The sequence below is a fragment of the Athene cunicularia genome (assembly GCF_003259725.1).
Source record: "Athene cunicularia isolate RWA chromosome 9 unlocalized genomic scaffold, athCun1 chr9_part1, whole genome shotgun sequence".
Classification (NCBI taxonomy): domain Eukaryota; kingdom Metazoa; phylum Chordata; class Aves; order Strigiformes; family Strigidae; genus Athene; species Athene cunicularia.
In genome coordinates this window covers 127,004-144,889 of record NW_020799110.1, presented here as the reverse complement: position 1 = coordinate 144,889, position 17,886 = coordinate 127,004, and positions in this window count along the sequence as shown.

Below are 17,886 nucleotides of genomic sequence, written 5' to 3'. Positions count from 1 at the left end.
GCAGGACTGTGTGCTGATGCATTTCCCACTAAAGTGTGGAATATACAAGTGAAGAGCAGCTGTATTTTTCTTCTTGTGTCATTGAAATGATACCAACTACATTTAATGAGAGGAGAAATGGTTTTACCATAAATAGGTAAATTAATGGAGGTTTTGCAGCAGCCTCTGTTAAATTGGTTTTATTCTCATGGCAACTCTTTCTGCTTCCTGGATAACTTCGTTTCAGTAAATGTAAGACTGAAGTGAGTGGAAGACAGGCCTTTCTGTGTAGTAATAAGTGAGCAACTACAAAAAACTTCCGTATCATGAACAGATAAATATAGGCACTTAACCTTTTTGTGTGGGGAATGTAATGTTACAGGTTGCTGAGAACCAAATGTCAGCAAAAATAAAGAGGTAATTGAGAGTGAAAGCCTATTGATAGTGCTAATTCATCCATGCTAAGAGCACATGCAGGATCTCAGCTGTAGGAAACATAATGCACGGCTCTTTATTTCTGCTGTGAAATTTGTTTGTGTTTACTAGTGTGACTAGAGCTAGGTAACTGTTAATCTATTCTATAAAAAACCCTTTTGCTCCTCTTTCTGCTTCAAATTTGAAGTCAGCTACCATGCAATTAGCAGGCCCAGGGAGAGGTTTACCAGGACACCATTTATTTCAGAGATATATCATGCATAGGTTTCAGGTTTGGTTTTGTTTTTCTGAAGGCATGGAAGTAATCCAGTTTGGATGCAAAAGACTGGGTTGTTTCATAAAACTGTAAGAACTGCAAGCTCCAGGTTGGTTACAAAACATTCTTCTTTTTCCCAAACAGCAAAGTAAAATTCTGATCTTTTTCACATATGCCTTTCCTTTCAAAACTATAATGTAGCATGTCTTAAAATAATTTATGTGCTTAGATTTGATTTGTTAAATGTCTTTTTTTGTAAATGGTTAAAACTGTGCTTGGAGTTGACTCACCTTGAGTAGATTAGTTATCGCTTGTGTTAATATTTAATGGTGTGGTACCAGGCTGTACCCTGTTACTTTCAGAACACTCCCATATTGTTTTGAGAGATAATGCATCTCCTGCCTTAATACCAGGTATCTGTGACAGAGCGTGCTATGTGGTCTTAAAGGCCCAGTGCTTCTGTTGCAGTCATCTTTGTGTAAAGGATGTGATGGATCTTAACAGTGCAGATGTTAAGATTCAGAGAGCCTAATTCTGGTCTTGCTTATAGTGATTAGAAGAAAGTGAGAGGTAAATTAGATCAGGAAAAAAAATAGAAATAAATTAGAAATCATTCTAGCTAGTTACCTGTAACTCATTGTGAAAAATATGCTGACCCTTTTGAAGCTGTCCTGAGGTCAAGGGACTGTAGAATCCCTTAGATTTCATATTCCACTGTTTTCATGTCTGTCCCTTAGGCTGTCTTTTCCCTACATCTCCTCCTGGCACCAGCCGTGCCTCTGAGATGCGCAGTTTTCTGCTGCTGCTTCCCCACCCTGGTCACTGCTCTGCCTCACCTGCCGCTTCCCTGGCTATCACCAGAGCCCGTGCCTGCTCAGCACACTGTTATCTGTCTGTGAGTGAGAGACACTGAGAAGAGAAATACGTAAGAAGACACCTCTGTGCTGCAGAAACAGGGATCTGAAAAACACAGTAATCCTCTTTGGCAGGTAGCTAAGTGTCTTTCACTTCTCTCCCTTCTCCTTCTGTTACGTTTTTAATACTTGAACAAGAGGACAGAAAACGCATTCCCACAGCCCCAGGGCCAATATTTCTGTGGCTTGGGTGGCTGGGCCGAGCTGTGACTGGGAAGGCAGCTTGGCCTGGGCTTGTGTCCGCTGGGGCTTCTGCCGGCCAGGGCAGGAGGCATGGCACTGGCTGTTGACAGCAACGCTCATCCGCCTGTGCGGGGATCCGGGGACTCACCTGCCTCAAATCAAAACTTGTTGGTTGGTTACTGTCTTTTAAATTCCCCCACTGGGCTGGTTTTCATCCACATTAGTTCTATGATCTGGTCCAAGCAAGGCCACAGGAATGCCAGGAGCAATATTAGGGAAGAAGCAGGAATATATATATATATATATATATATCTGCAAGTAGAGAATTTCCATCAACAATTTGCAGTTGAATCAGTTTAAGTCAACTGTTAAATTGCACCTTGAGACTGTGAAGCTAACTGTTGTGGTATTGGGCCTCTCTGTGCAGTAACCTGAGTCATTAGTCAGTAACATTAAAGTTTCACGGACAGCTATTTTCATCAAGATAGGTTTTTCCAGTCATATTCATTTAGTCTCTGTGAGTTTAAGATAAAACAAGGCAATACTGGCTGCAGCTGGTTCTGCACAGGAGGTCTGAATCTAGCCTCATTAACAAGATGCTTCGTCAGGAGGATGTTGCTGACCTTGGTGGAATTCACCTTTAAATGAAGGTGAGTGAGAGCTGGGTGGGTGCAGGGAGTTTACTGTTGGGGGCTGCAGGGTACTCTGAGGTGCTCCCAGCTCTTCCTTATGAGAGAAATTTCTGGGCATGTTTGGTGCAAGTTGTTCCTGCAGCTATTCTGGAAGGTGTGAGTATAGCCCAGCATTTGTGCTGATGGTAGAAATATGTAAGCTGTGGTCTTCTCTTTCTATTTCTCTGTAGTTCTGGGAGTCCTTGTGCAGTGTGCCCGGGTGAAAATCCATGAGCAGGCCCCTGTACCTGCCTGACCCCTGCTCACCTGGCAGCAGTCACTGAGCGAGTAAGGCCAAGGCAGGCTTTTTCCTTTGCTCTTGCTGAGGAACAGCAGTGGGTGTATGGTGTGCTGGCTGGCTGCCCTGGAAGTGAGTTTCCCCAAAATCCTGCCTGATGTTCCCTGCCCTGGGAAGGGATATCCTCAAGCCCCAGTTCAGATGGGTTGTACCTCAGCTCAAGTTCCACAGGCAGATTTCCTCATGGGTAAAATATGTATCAGTGTAGGATTTAACAAAATTTGTGCAAGATGTGTGTTGGCAGCAGGATGCTGCTCTGGAAACTTGCAGAAACTTACTGCAGTTGGGTCTGCTGCCTTGGTTTGCTTAATACTGAGGTGTCTTTTTGGTTTAATTCTTTTTGCAGTATCTGTGTTTTCCTTTTTGGACTACTAGCAGTCTGGGGTGATTTTAGGAACCAAGAATGGACTTACATATGTACTAGAGTTTCTTTTAATAGTTTCAAGTTCAGTGTGTGTGAATTGATTGTATTGCTGTATGTTTGTTAACTTGTTGGTAGCTCATCATTACATCATTTAGATCAGTTGGGAATAACTGTATTCAAATTTAACCAGATGTCTTCTTTGGGGGTGATAAAGTATTTTTTTAATGGTGAATATATTTCAGAACCTTAGTAAACCTTATAGCTTGGCTGTAGCAAAGTAGGTTCTTTTAGATCATCACCCGTATGTGTTATAATACCACACCAGGTTGTGATTAATTGACCTGACATGGGATTCTCCTCAGCTCCTCTGACTGTCATTACTGCATGACCTTGTACAAGTGCTTTAGCTGCTGTCACACCCTTGCCTTCTTGAGTAAAAGTATTTTATACTCCTGCAATACAATTAGAACTCAAAGCTACCCAACCTGCTACCTGAAGTGTCATCTTAATACAATGAGGTCTTTATACCCAGCTTCATCTTTGTATTCTGCTATTTTTGCTGACTTACCAGTCTCTGAGTGTAGAGCTCACCCTATAAATGTGACAACAGTATTGAAATGTGCTAAGCCATTTTATATGTGCATGTATATGGGATAAAATTGTTATTTCCAGAATTCAGGAGGAGCTCTGATGGCATACCATAGCAGTTTCATCTTTCGCTCACGTGCTCACAGATAGGACTGAGTGCTCCCAGGCACAGCAGATCTGCGCTTTGATGCTGTCAAAGCTCTTTGTTTTTAATGGTATGCTTTTCTTAGGCTTTTTATCTGTTTTTGATGGAAGTCACTGATGTGCATGATTTTTTTCCTTATTCTTTTAATAAGCCATTCCACATTGTAGAATGACATTTGTGAAAGCATCACAAACTAGTGTAAACAATAAATCTCCCCACCTGTTAGTGATACAGGCTGCATTCCTTCTGTATAACCAGGTAAAATTTAAGGACTATGCTGTCAAACTTAGATTTCTAACATTAGTTACCTATAACTTCTCTTTAGGCAACACAGTAAGTGACCTAAATTTCAAAGTGCTGAATATCCCAGTACATCACCTGGAATCTTTGGGGTTTGGTATGTGAACTGCAACCAACTTTGAGTACAAACAGCAGTTGGAGTTGTTACATGTTTTTGAAGGAGAAGCCCTCATGCAGAGATCTCTCTTGACACTGCTACCTCTGCAGATACTGTTGTTAGTAACTACTTGGTACTGGGGCTGGCTCAGCATTCCTTCGCTGCTGCTGCGCAGTCACCGTGCTGTGCTCTTCACGCAGGAGCATTCCTTTTCCTTTGCAAACGCTGATGGTAAGAGCTGCCTTCCTCTTACCTTACATTCATTCTTACATACTTACTTCCTTACGTGCAGCTCATCTGAGGGACCCTACTGCTCTTCAGGACAAGCTCAGGTGATGACTTTCTCTCTGAAGCTTTAACTTGCCAGGTGACATGGTGTATCCACTGTGACTCTTGCGCTGTGGAGGCCACAGAATTCACCGAGGGGTTTCCATGCTTGTTCAGCTGTGTTATGCTGAAGCAGTCACCAGGAATGCACTGGTGTTTGGTGTATAGATTCAAATGATGAGAAATCTGCTGTCAGCCTTGATGGTCTGTGCTTGGAGGTTGTTTTCCCCCCTATTCTGCTTGAAACCAAGAGTATTTTTTAATTCTGCTGATAGACCGTAGAAATGATACTTCCTTAGTGGTGGTACCTTTTGGTGATACCTGTAGTGATGTGGAGACAGATGTTTTCAGAACTGTTGTTTTTAAAAAGTAACATATGGAAGATTTAAGACACAGACTTCTTAAGAAAAACGTATTCTGTAACACAGCAGCCATTATAATGTAGTAACAATAATGGAAGAAAGAAGAAATAGACAGTATGTTTAGTTCTAATCGTGTTCTAGGGCACATGATACAAAGTGTTTGCTCCTAAGTTATTTTTCAGTTGGAGTGCTTCTGCTCAGAAGGTATAGATACAATCATATGTATAAGTATACCTCGTGAGTATTTGCACAGAAGAGCAAAGTTGCATTTTTAGTTCCTTGCTGATGAGGTATTTGAGTTTTGCTGTTATACTTCCTAATATTCCTCATGCTTCCGAAAACTTGTATAGCTCTGTTTTATACTGAGGCTACATAATAAAATGATAGTTAAGTTGAAATATGTGTGGGAAAAGGGGAAGGTTTGTATTCTTGCCATAGAAGTTAACTCCTTGCATTGTCTCAGCAGGTAGGTCAGCATGCCCTGCACACCTACATGTGAGATGCAGTATCCTGTAATGCCACAGTGCTTCTTACTCCCAAGAGCAAGCATTCCTTCTAATGCAGGGCTTACAGGAAAAAGTTATTAGTCATTCATTCAGTGGCACACCCATTGCCTACTGAAAAATATTTTTAGAAACAAGCAGAAGTCCACAGCATGACTCACAGACTATTTTGAAATACCTGTCTGCATGCACACCCATGCCTGTAGCCTTTTCTCGAGGAAACTTTTTAATTACATCAATAGGAGTTGTGTCCAGGTTGAGCAACAGAGGACAGAGTCAGGATTAATGGGCTACCTGTTGAGCTAGTGAATTTTCTATTTTCAAAGCAGGAAAATCAATGTGCTGAGTAATACTGAAACCAAAACATCCAGATACATAACAGCTTTGGAAGCAGGCATAAAACTTTACAAGATTTTTGTAGACATAGCAAGATTATTTGGGTTAGCTCAGTGTTAAACGAGGTGTTTGCTTTCATGCCCACAGGTGTGCTTGTGGCACCTGAAATATTGGGTATGTTTGTATGTGTGCTCTGCGGAGCCAGAGCGTGGCTTGCTGGGATGATGTGTGCGGGAGGAGGAGTGGGAAGTGCCTGATTTGTCTGGACGTGGTCTGTGGCCAGGCCTGCCAAGGCGCCTCAGAGCCGAACCAGCTTCCAGTGGCGCTGGGATGCGGAGCCTGGCTGCCTGCAGTGCGGGGAGGGATTTCTCAGTGGCTGGAACATGTTGACTGGGAGGAGTGCGTTGTGCTTTGACCCTGTCAAAGGGAAGAAGGAAATCTGGAGGTTGTGACAAATTGGTGTGCAGAGGCACATTTGAAAGTGGACTTGCACTTGAAACTGCACTTGGACCACAGCTGTAGAAGAAGCTGGGGTGCCCAGTTCTTAACATCAGACCATTAAAACGCCTCCCCCAGCATGAGGAAAGTCACAGGCCTTCTGCAGCCTGAGGATATTTTAAGCCACATCTCTTGCTCCACGTGAAACCCCTTATCAGGTAGGCTGGCCTTGCTGGGAGAGCTGCTGCCTGTCCAGTGTGCAACCTTGAGTAACACAGGGGTTTGAGAGACACAAGGTGCCTCACCCAGTATTCTGGTGGTCAGGATGGGAGATACGGTAGCAGTTGTCTGACAAAGCAGAAGTTTAGGTATGTGCCTATTTGGCAGGATGTACTGGGCATCTTACTTCTACTGATGTCCTCTCACAAGCAAGCAGGCTTGTGGTCTTAGGCTTTTGTTCTTTGACAGGTCCTTTACAGATCTGTGCTGCAGGGCAAAGATGGCTTTTTATGATTTTTATGTGCTTCTCACAAACCTTTTGACTGAGTTTTTTCAGCTCTTGGTAATACTAGGCAAAAACAAAAGCCACAGTCTGACCCTGAATGCACCAGGTATTTTATCTGTAACTAATCTGCAGTTGAAAACTATTCTGTGTGAAAGCTCAAGATTTCTCCCCATGTAGCAATAACGATACTATTAGCACTTTGTTACACTGGGTGGGACAGCGGATTGGGTCACGCTACAGAATAGTGCTAGTTTATAATGCTTAGATCTTATTCTAAAAGGTTGAGTTGAAGGAAGTGGGAAATTCACTACCTTGCCATTGGGATTTTGTGTGTGTTTTGTGAAGAAATACCTTCACTCTATGCTGGTATTAAAATAAACTTCTAATAATGCTCTTTTTGTTATTGTTTAAAGCGGGGGGGGAAGCTTGCTTTTTTTTTCTCCTCCCTGTAGTATGTGAGTGTTTGGGAAATACCTCCAAGTGGAGAAGGAATCACAGCTTTGATTCTAAACATTTTGGAGAATTCTAATGTTAAAGGTATGGATTTTATATCCAGTGAGGTATTTGAAGCATGTGTTTGTTTTTTCAAGTCTGGCCAACTGTGAAAGCATGATTCAGACACAGAAGAATTAATTTGTAAAAAAATTTCCAGTCAGAAGTCATGACTTCAAGTAAAATGTACAATGATTAGGTTTTTTACTACTAAATAAAATGTGATTTTATAGAAGTTCTTAAAATGAAACTGTTTTCATTTTTGTGTTGAAAATATTGTTTTGCAAGCTAAAAGCTTCAAAGAAAATGTCCAGTATGCTTTAACTGATTTTTATAAAGAACTTTTATACCATTTCAAAATTCTTCACTGCTAACTACTGTGCAATGCTCTGAACAGTACAATTAATATCTTGTTATGTGAATAACATCTGGTTATGCAGTGCACTTTATTATGCTTTAACACTGAACATTTTAAAATGTGTAGTGAATCTAATGCAATTGTGCTTTTCTTGTTGCCACTTTCAGACACAGGTCAGATACAGCTGACTGCGCATGTGCTGACGGAGGCCGTGAAACCCAGCTTCGCTGACGCGCTCTCCATCTGCACTGACCCCAACAAAGTTCTGGTACCTACAAAAATAGCCTGTTCAGATCTGATGCTAAGGAGCATTCTCAACTAATTAATTTAAGCATTTTCTCTTCCCTGGCATTACAGATTAGGCATGCAACTACACTCTGTAGCATGAGGATGAACTCTTGTTGCTGGAGATTTTAATCTGCTTCTGTGAATATGGTGGTCATAAGACTTCCCTCACAATTATTTAGTTTTAACAGGGACAGGTAGGTTTCAATAATTTGACTAATGTAAAAATGAAAGGCAGTAGAAAAAGAGCAAATAACAATTGATAAATTTCAGTAAAGACATACTAGAAACAGTTAGTCTTCAGATTTTAAATAAACTAAAATATAGAAATGGAAGAGGTGCACTGATGTCTTAAAGTAATTTTAAACAAAATGCTTTTAAGATGTTCAATTTCAAAAATTACTCCATAATGACTACATGATATTTTCCTCTTGCCTAAGAATAACACTAAAAATTTTGCTTGGACAGTCAGGGAACAAAGAAAAAGAAAAAATTGGCTGAAACTAAATCTTGGTCATCATGATCAGCGAAGCATAGAGACAGTGTGACACAGCCCAGATCTGTCTGTAGAAGCCTATGCCTCTTGGCAGCTGGTTCTTCCAGTACCAATGTCCATCACGCAGTGCCACCAGCATCCCTCCCCTGGGCGGAGGAGAGGACCTACCTTCAGTCCAGGGTGACTGCAGCTCTTCCGAGAGCTCTGCTGCTTTCTCTGGGTAGCATTCAGTCGGGGGCAGGAATTCAGGGCCCAAGAGCTCAGTGTGGCAGGAACCGCACCCCCGCGTGCGGCGCAGGAAGGGGCGGGGGTGACCTGTGGTAAAGCTCTGCAAACATGCTCCACGTGGCTCTGCTTCCGACCTGCCAGCCTTTGCACTGTTCCTTCTGGCTACAGACAGGGCTTCGTTAATGTGTTTGAAGGACAGAAATAAAATATTGGAGGCCAGGGGGTTTTCAGTCTGGTCAAATTCAGTACAGTCCATGCTTAGCAAGATCTTGTAGTGGAAGTCATCATATTGTTCTGTACAATGCCAGCCTTGCTGAAGGAAAATTAAGAAGGTCCTATGAGCAAAGTGATTACTCATGCACAGCTAGAAATTCCCATGTGTGTACGTACCAGGCTGTGTTAGTCTGGTTTTGTGTACTTTAGATAGGTGTGTTTACTTTAATTTATTGGCAGGATTGTGTTTGAACTTAACCAAATACTAGTTATAAAGTTTAAATACCTTACTGATACAGGCACTACATGGCTGTAAGAGGACTTTGGCTCCATCCAGTACTTTGTCTTTCATATGATAACATCTGTCATTTCATTGTCCATCTGAAACTTGGGGTGTCATGTTTGTTTCAGATTATAGTTTATACTACCAATTCAGAGTTACTTTCCTTAAATTTTCTCCAGTTCTGTACTAGTGTGAGGAGTCTAGACTAATCCAGCCCTTTGCTTTGATAAAGCAAGTATGTTTTAGAATTGTATTTTTGTCATTTACCTAAATGAATATATCCTCTGGTTCCAGTAGGACAGTTCACAAGACACAGTGAGTTATGTCTTGTAAGTATGCAGTGGTTTATTTTTAACTGAGCCAGAGTCTTTATGTGTGTTAAACTTTATTTTCTGCATTTCAGAGCAGTAAGAAATCTAGTTCTGAAAACATCTTGCTGTTAGAACTGAGGCAGTTTACTTAACCATGGTGGATCCTCAAGGCAATGCCTGCTCTTTCATCAAGTGCAACTGCATGGACTTTGACACAGGACTGGTTCCAGATAGGTGAGTATTTACACTGCATTTGAGAAAATATTTCCCAATATAACACATTCTAGTATGTGTGAAGACTTTGAGATGATCTTCAGACAGTCCAAACTATACTATTCTTACAGGATAGGATAGTTATTTTTCAGATTTTTTTTAAATATGTATTTCCTGTTCTTGTTAAGCTTTGTCTGACTAAAGTAACTCATTTTTGTTTTACACAAAGCCTCCTTTGTGCAGCAGGAGGAGAGGGGTGGAGTTCCAGACTCTTCTGCCTGTGTTCTTGTTCTGCCTAGCAGATGTGAGATCCCAGGAAACAGACTGAAGCGTGTGGTGCCTGAGTGCAGGAGGCGTGGCTGTCACACACCTTCGTGTGTCCATGCAGAACTATGCCAATATGATGTTGGTGAAGTTGCATTCAGGGTGCTGTGGCATAGCTGAGCCTTTTTTTCTTTAAACGAAGGAAAGATAGAAATGTCTTCTGTGACTTCTGAGATACTTAAAAGTGACTCCTTTATCAGTGCAAGGTTATATCGCCCTGACAGCTGTGTACCTGGTAACCCGTAGGTGTAGAACTCTTGTGTAACCAGTGATGGTAACTTTTTTTTGCTCTTTGTAAACGTAATTTATAATGCTAAGGAAGTTCTTTATGTATTCTTTGCAAGATGTGCTTGTAAATTCTAGATCCTCGGTTTATTTTAGAGAAAATGTGCATGCAGCACTTGTCATACTGACAAGGTATTTCTCCATCTGTATGTCTGAGCTCAGGAAGCAGCTGGGAGATATAAACTCCTGAGTACACACTTCAGTAATGTCACAGCTGGCTGCAACCAGCAGGCTTAGAACAGCAACATGCAGATACATTGGAGGGCAGCTGGTGTACTTGTGATGCTGGCTGTGCTGAGCAGGTGGGCTGGCTGCTCCATTCCCAGATATTTTGCAGGTGTTAAAATGGCAATATGTATTTTACAGAAATCCCTTGGTGGGGCCACCATTTGCTTTTCATTGTTTTCCTCTTCCATCTTCAGTTGAACATGTATGTTACTATTATGAGGACAAAAGTGACAGCATATGATGTGAAGATGTTTTAACATCAGTTACTTTAGCCACATCTGTATTTATGTAGGTGTTTGCATGTTGCTCTGTAGAAAGCATCTATCAATACTGTGCAGTCCATCCAACTATAAATACGTGTGACTCTGGCTTCAGGATTTCCTTTTCCTCCTGATTTTAGCAGAGACATGCTGCTGAGAATGGACTCTTTCAGAGGTGCAGGTGGCTGCAGTTAGTCATTGGCACTTGCTGGTCACTATGTGAGCATCCCCTGGGAGTGGCTCACAGGCCACAGCCTGGTCATGGTGTGCCGGTCATGGTGTGCCAGTCATGGATCAGCTCAGCCCAGCTGGCTGTCACACCTGATTACTGTCTGTTGGTGGCTCTTGCAATGGCATTGTCAAGTATAACCTGTCTCATCAGTTTGGTTATATAAGGTATATTATGTTTACGCTTATGCACAAGGTCTGGTGCAGGTAACTCTTGCTGTTTGCCAGTATACTGACAGATGGGAGGTTTCACTGCTCTTTGCTCTGGAGGGTGTATGAACTCTCCAGGCAGGATGTAGAAACCCACATTCACACCAAGCCCTCCTACCTTGATCTCCATCTATTATCACTTAGACCACTGACCTGTGTTTGCAGGTGTATCTATTTATTGTTCTGGTGTTAAAAAAGAGCCTCTAAATCTCCTAATTGGTAAATACAACAAAGTTGCAAAATACCTGTGAAAGCAGATTTCACATCTAGAGCTCTAAAGGCTATGCATTCCCAAAGGGAAATTTGAGGAGGAAAGTCCTTTCTAGTGATCTGTGCGTGTTTTTTACTCTGTTTGGTTACTGCTGTGGGATGTGCTAGTGATAAATAGAAAGTGTGAGGGGTAAGAGGAGGATGAGCCAGAGCTGTCTGAAGAACTGTGTTCCTTCCTTAGCTGGACTGCCAGATGGGGTCTAGAACCACTTCTGTCACTGTTCTTGTGCTTTCCTTAGATGCTGCACATCTTTTTCAATTTAGTATGCCTGTTGGTAGTCCTGGCTAATGGAAGATGAGAGCTAACACAGGCTTGCAAACAGTTAAAAAAGAGTATGTAGCCAAAGCAGATATGGTGAAGAGCTATATTAAGTTCAGTCTGCTTTTCATATACCTGCTTTATTCGCTACCATAATCCTCTTTCCTTCCATTTTGGATGCTCTGAAGGGCTGCAGGAACACCATTCTTATACAGCTCTTGTTGTGTCATATATGAGCACATGCCTTTCCTGCAGAGTCTAGATAGGTCTTTTCACTCAAACCCAGAGACTCAGGAGTAGGACAGTATAGGACATGCAAGGAGACTCCTGCTGCTTCAGCCTCTGTTTCCAGTTACTGACAAGCCCTTGACTTTGCTAGCACCAAGGTGTCTGCATTAAACTTCTACAAGGAAAAATAATCAAGCCTCTGAAGTTGAATTTAAAAGAATTTCCACAAAGGCAACTTGTGTGCAAAGCAGCACTCTTCCTATGAAGTGTCAGAAAATGTTCTGAGAGATTTGTTGCATTATATACGCTTTACCTCATTGCAGCATTTTGTTTAATCTTTTTTAAGGTGCTACTAAATATGTTGGAGTTTGGAGATGAATCCTCATCAAACCTTAGCTGCAGCCTGGCTTTGCTTGAACTGTTTCAGGAGAGGTATGATCTAATTGATAATTCTGATAAATTGATAATAATCTGAAAAAGAAACAGTTAGGCCAGGAGTTTCCAGCCATAGCACAGACACCACAGCAGAAGCGACTGAGGACCATGTAACCAGCAGTTCTCAGTTATCTGTGTGTAGCGGAGAAGTGGAGGTGCTCTACTGTCATCCTTGCTGGCTGTTTTCAGGCCTGTTGGTAAAGGAGTATTTTGCTTGCTTAGTGCATAATTTGAGATAAAAAAGGTTCTATGAGGTGGTGTGGAAACTCATTCCTGTTGTGATAGTCTTGATATTCATTGTGCATTAATCATAGGCTGGATTAATCAGCAACTCCCTTACAAAGTCTGTATATGAAGAACTGTGTAATGGCTTTATAATTGTAATGGCTTCACAGGACACATTTTGATTTTCCTTCAGCCTTTTGTGTACCCCTGAATAGTGTCTCAGTTATAAGCCCTGTGCCTTCAATTTAGGGCAGAGTGTAACTGATCAAAATCTTGAGAGTTGGTGGAGAGTAACAAAAAAAACCCTGAAGTGTTTTGCCTGACAGGCAAGTGTTACTGTTGGGGTGGCTGTAGTTTCCTCAAAGACAGTGCCTGCCTTTTTGAAGGGAAGTGTCACCTGACAGCTCAGATACTAGGGAAGGGCTGTGGGTTTTGGCATGTTTTTGCCTTCACCTTTAGAGGAAACTTCCAGTATTTTTGTTTTGTTTCCTTCGTTGCTGTGCTTATGAAGAGCAAAGAGCAGACTACTCGTCTGCTGTGAAGATCTGTAAAAGAAGGAAATTGGTTTACTTCCTTTTTTAACTTACCATTTAGTAGTGCTCTTCCTGGAAGAGCTCTCCCTTGGAACCAATGCCTGAACAAAATCCAGTGCTGCTGTAGCCACCAGGACTGGCTGGGTGGGTTTGGGGCCTCAGTCATTTCCCCTCGATGCAGAGTGCTGTGCCTGGCTCCCCTGCACCAGCGGCTGTCATTGAGCGTCGCCTCTGTACGCAGAAGGCAGGTGGCATCTCTCACTTGGAGACGGTACTTCATGAGCTCTTGTAGGAGACTTGAGAGCCAGAGCTCACTGGCACCAGTGGCCCATGGTGGGGACAGCAGGGCCTGTCTGGTCACAGCCTGATTGTCACTAGAGGGAGCTGGTGGAGATCCTGAGGCTCTCTGGCTTCCAAGCGCCCGCAGAAAGTCCCATGGGCAGGATCTGACCCCCGAGGAGATTGCTGTGCGCTGGAGCGCTACCCTGGAGTGAACACATGTCATTCTGCACCATTAACTTCCATTTTAGGTGCACTGGTGACAGGAGTACTTCTAGCTAGAATTATAGTTCAAAGAAATATAAAACTCCTACTTCAGGAGCTCAGTCTTTCCTCACCGTCCAAACTAATTTACAGTTCATTAGAATGGCACGATGTGTATGAGCGAGAAGGACCTTGAGAAAGGAGCAGCCACAGCAGGGTGTTGTACATACTGCAGGCACCGAATGACAGGCAGGTATCTTGTACATCTACACAGAATACAGCCTCCCATGTATTGTTCCCGTAGCTTTCCTTTAAAAAAGACTAAGAATTGATTTAAAACATAATCAGTATTAAATGCTGTTCTGCTTTTCCCCATTAAATGTTGCTCAGATTAAAAGGGATCTCCTGCAGTCTGATTTACTCTTAACTGTAGTTTTTAATTGCTTTTTTTTATTAACATTCTGCTATTAAAAATGTGCATTTGTATAGCTTTTTTGAGGTCTTGATGTACCCAGTGGAGGAATGTGACCATGAAATAGTTTACTATGTTTGACAGCTGTTTTAAGGACTGGCTGGTAGCAAAAATTCAGTACACTGAGTGTATGTTGTTAAATGAACTTAAGATCAGCAATTTAAATGATGGTAAAGGTTGATGGCAGAGTAGGAGTGCGGTTTAGAAAATCATCTTTGAAGTGTCTTGTGGTCATGTCTGATTGTGATGTATGTGATCCAGACACTAGGGATGCTGAAAGATTTGCAAGCAAATACAGCATGCTGTAGTATCAGTCATGGTAACATGAAAGACAATTTTAAACACCAGATTTAACATTTTGCTGCTATAGAATCAATACATAGGCTGTTCCTAGCCAAGCAGTCTTATTCAGCAAGAATATTTTTTTAAGTTTTTAACTGGCATGAACTTCGTAATGGCTAATTCTAGGAACAAGACTGCATGGACAGTGTGTGATGCATATGCTAATGAAACAAAATGGGCAATGAAATATGTTGCTTTTCTTTTTTTCTTTTTATGAGCCTACAGATCCAAAATATATGAGATGATAGAGGTAATCTTTTTTGCTGGATTAGAGGTGAGTAGAAAATACTCACAGGATCACTACATGACAAAGACAAAGATGTTTAATGAATGACTTTTGCACCACAAGAGCTAAAGACATAATTGTGATATTTTTTGTTCAGTGTTCTCTGAAGTATCAGAATTGGATGACTTCCTGGATGTCTGGCTTATGCATACTGCTACAGGGGAGGGGAGTCACAAAAGCAGCACACTTCAAGCCTGGAAGATGGAAGACAGTCTGTTCCTCATGCTGTGTGACACAGATATGTGTGCAAAGCTAATCCCAGTTTTGTGGTTCATACAGCCATTACATACACACAGCATGGAGCAGAGTATGCTGGTAGTGTATTGATGATAATGCTTCATGCTTGCTTAACTTTTGCAAGAATGTTGTCACTTTGGGGATAGATTGGAAATACAGAATGCGAACCTCTGTGTACATACTACAGTCCAAGGGAGACTTTTGTTGACTATTTTGCATGGCCCAAGTTTCACCCTCAGGCTCTAGCAGAAATAGAATTTGTTTGTCCTATGTCCTACTTTTATCTTAATAATACTGTTGCAAGAAGTAATGAACACAGGCTACATCATGGTTTTTATATGTCACCAGAAAACAGTTTTTTGAAGTGGTTGATTTGACTGTGGAATGATGTTACAGTAGCGTTGCAAGTCCAGTGTCAGTAATAGTTGTTCTTAAGTAAGGTTTATGGGCTCTTCAGAGGCATTTCTATGCACTTATTTAGCGGCAGCTCTGCCCTGATTGTGAGCTTTTAAATGTCCAAGCTGGTTGGTTGTGTCAAAACTACTTTTGTTGCATTATTGTTGACTCCTCCTTAAGTCAGCATTATTACTAATAAATTCTATTTTTTCTGTATGTGTCAATGTGTGTTGTTGCATAAAAGTGTGAGTGCTCGCTTCAAGCTGACTTCTACAGTTCAGATTTTTCTGGTTTCTTTTTTCAGCTTTCTGTCTTAAAATGATGGCAAAGAGCAGACAAGCATATGCATGTGTATTATAGCATGTGAGGAGTTACTGCTTTTACATCCAGTGATGTGGAGCAACCACCTGTTGCTATAAGACATGTCAGAGTAGCTCATTAGTTCATCTAAGGAGCTGTCATGTAATTAATAAAGGTAATCTAGAAACTTTCTTCTGGCTGTGGCCAGGAGACCATAGACCCCAAGGACCAGAGCGGAGCAGTCTGACTGTCCGGGTGGAGCTTGCCGGTTGACGTGCGCTGGCGAGGTGACATGCCTGGGGACAGTTGTAGCTACAGCACAGTGTTTGTGTGGATGGTGGCTGGAAAACATGAGCAATGCCTCACTTGGGCATTGGGAAACGGATAGTGGCACGGATGGGTGTTTCTCCATCTACTCAGAGGGAAGCTGTGGGTGTTCCTAAGGTTGCTGGGAGCTCTCAACAGCTGGGCAAGAGGCTTCCCTTCGTTCAGCTGTCAGGTGGCTGCATCTTCATTGTGCCTTCCCAACAGTTACCTGAGCTAGTATTTGCCTCTGAGCAGTAACCTACTAAACAGTAAGGGAAGAAAAAATGAGAATAGCTTATAAGGGAAGACAGGTGGCATTCATAACCCATGCCAATACACGTGTGGTGTTGCCCAGTCTTTCCAAATGCATCTGTGCAGCCCATGCTATTATTTCCAAGACTGTCTCACCTACAGATGTCATGCAGCTACCACGCCCTGCCAGTGTTTCTGCAAGAGGCACTTCCCTCCCATTAACCTTTTGCTGATGCTGGGTGGGGACCAGAAGTTTTGCAAGAAAAGTTATAATGAGAAGCTCTCTGGTAGAAGTTGTGGTGTAGTGGCCACATGGCAATAATATTAGTAAATCCCTCTTGATTCACATCTGACCAGTTTTTATAATGTAAAAAAATGTATTTGCTTCAAGGATTTTTGATTTTTTTTATTTAGGTTGTTTTTGAGGTAATTGGAAGACATTTGTCGTGTGTGTTTGAGCTGTGTCTATTGATCACTATTGTGTCTTTTACCAAACCATGTCTGGGGTGGCTGTAAGGCAGTGTAAAGCAGTAGGACTGACCATTTGGAGGATTAGAAGAAACTATTGGGAAGAAACATGTTATGGTTTTCAGTAGAGGGACATCTTTCTTTCCATCTTTCTGTCATCTTTAATTTAAATCAGGAGATTGCTTATATTTGCTCAGAAAACACTGATAGTAGAAACATTTATTGCAAATGTTTTATCCTTTGGTTATAAAGAATGAGAACCTCTTTAGGTGCTAAAATAGTTGAAGAGGAAGAAAAGCAACATTAATTTTAGGGAGGGTTAGCAAGATTAATACTGGGAACCTGGGATACCTGAGCTATAAAAATCTCCTGAAGGCAATGGCAGCCAGACTGCCCTGGCTGTCTGCCAGGGAGCTCAGGGAAGAAGGTTCTCCAGCATCCTCAGAGCACCAGCACCTTACAACACACATGGGCATGAAGTTGAAGTATGGTAGAGTGCTCAGTGTCCTGTTAGGGCAACAGAGCCTGGGCTGCATGACCCTCTTCTTGACCCCAGGCTGACTCTGATGTGATGGGTCTGGGTCTGTCTGACCACTTCTGTAGTTACTTTGCAGATATCCTTACCCTCTGCCCCACCCTGATTTCCTCTTTCATAGAGTGGTGTGGATGTTTCCAGGATTACTGTGGGCATTAAAATATATTAGTGGAATCCAGAGCTCTCCTTTGTTGTACAGCACTCTTTGCAGTTGCAACTCAGTTTCTTCTGTTGATTCTGATGAATCTCCCTTCTGCCAGGAGAGTCTTTCACAGTGGTCCTACCTGCTGGACCTTAGGGCGTGTATCCAAAGTGCTTCACTGCCCCTTTGATTGTCTTGTCCTTCCTGTTCCACACTTCAGCAGGTGGAGCTGAGGACTAGACCTACAGTTAGGCTTCAGCTTAGAATTAGACTTGTATTGTCTCTAATAATACTGGGTGATTGCCATTTAATATGTGATCTTTATCCAGAACAGGCATCAGAGCTATGGAAACAGTTTTGTAAGAGAGAAATAGTAGAGCTTCCCATGAGCCATGGGGAAGCACCTGTGAGTGAGAATGCAATTATCTTACCTCTTTAAGTGCAAACACTGTGGTACTTGAGTAAAAGACTCAAAACTTGGTTCTGGCTTTGTTTATGCTAGTGCAAACTCTGCCTTCTCATGGTGCTAGAGCATGTCTTAAGATGCAGTTTGGGCCCTGCTGTTCCTCAGGTTGATGAGAAGCTTGTGTTTGGCTACTGCT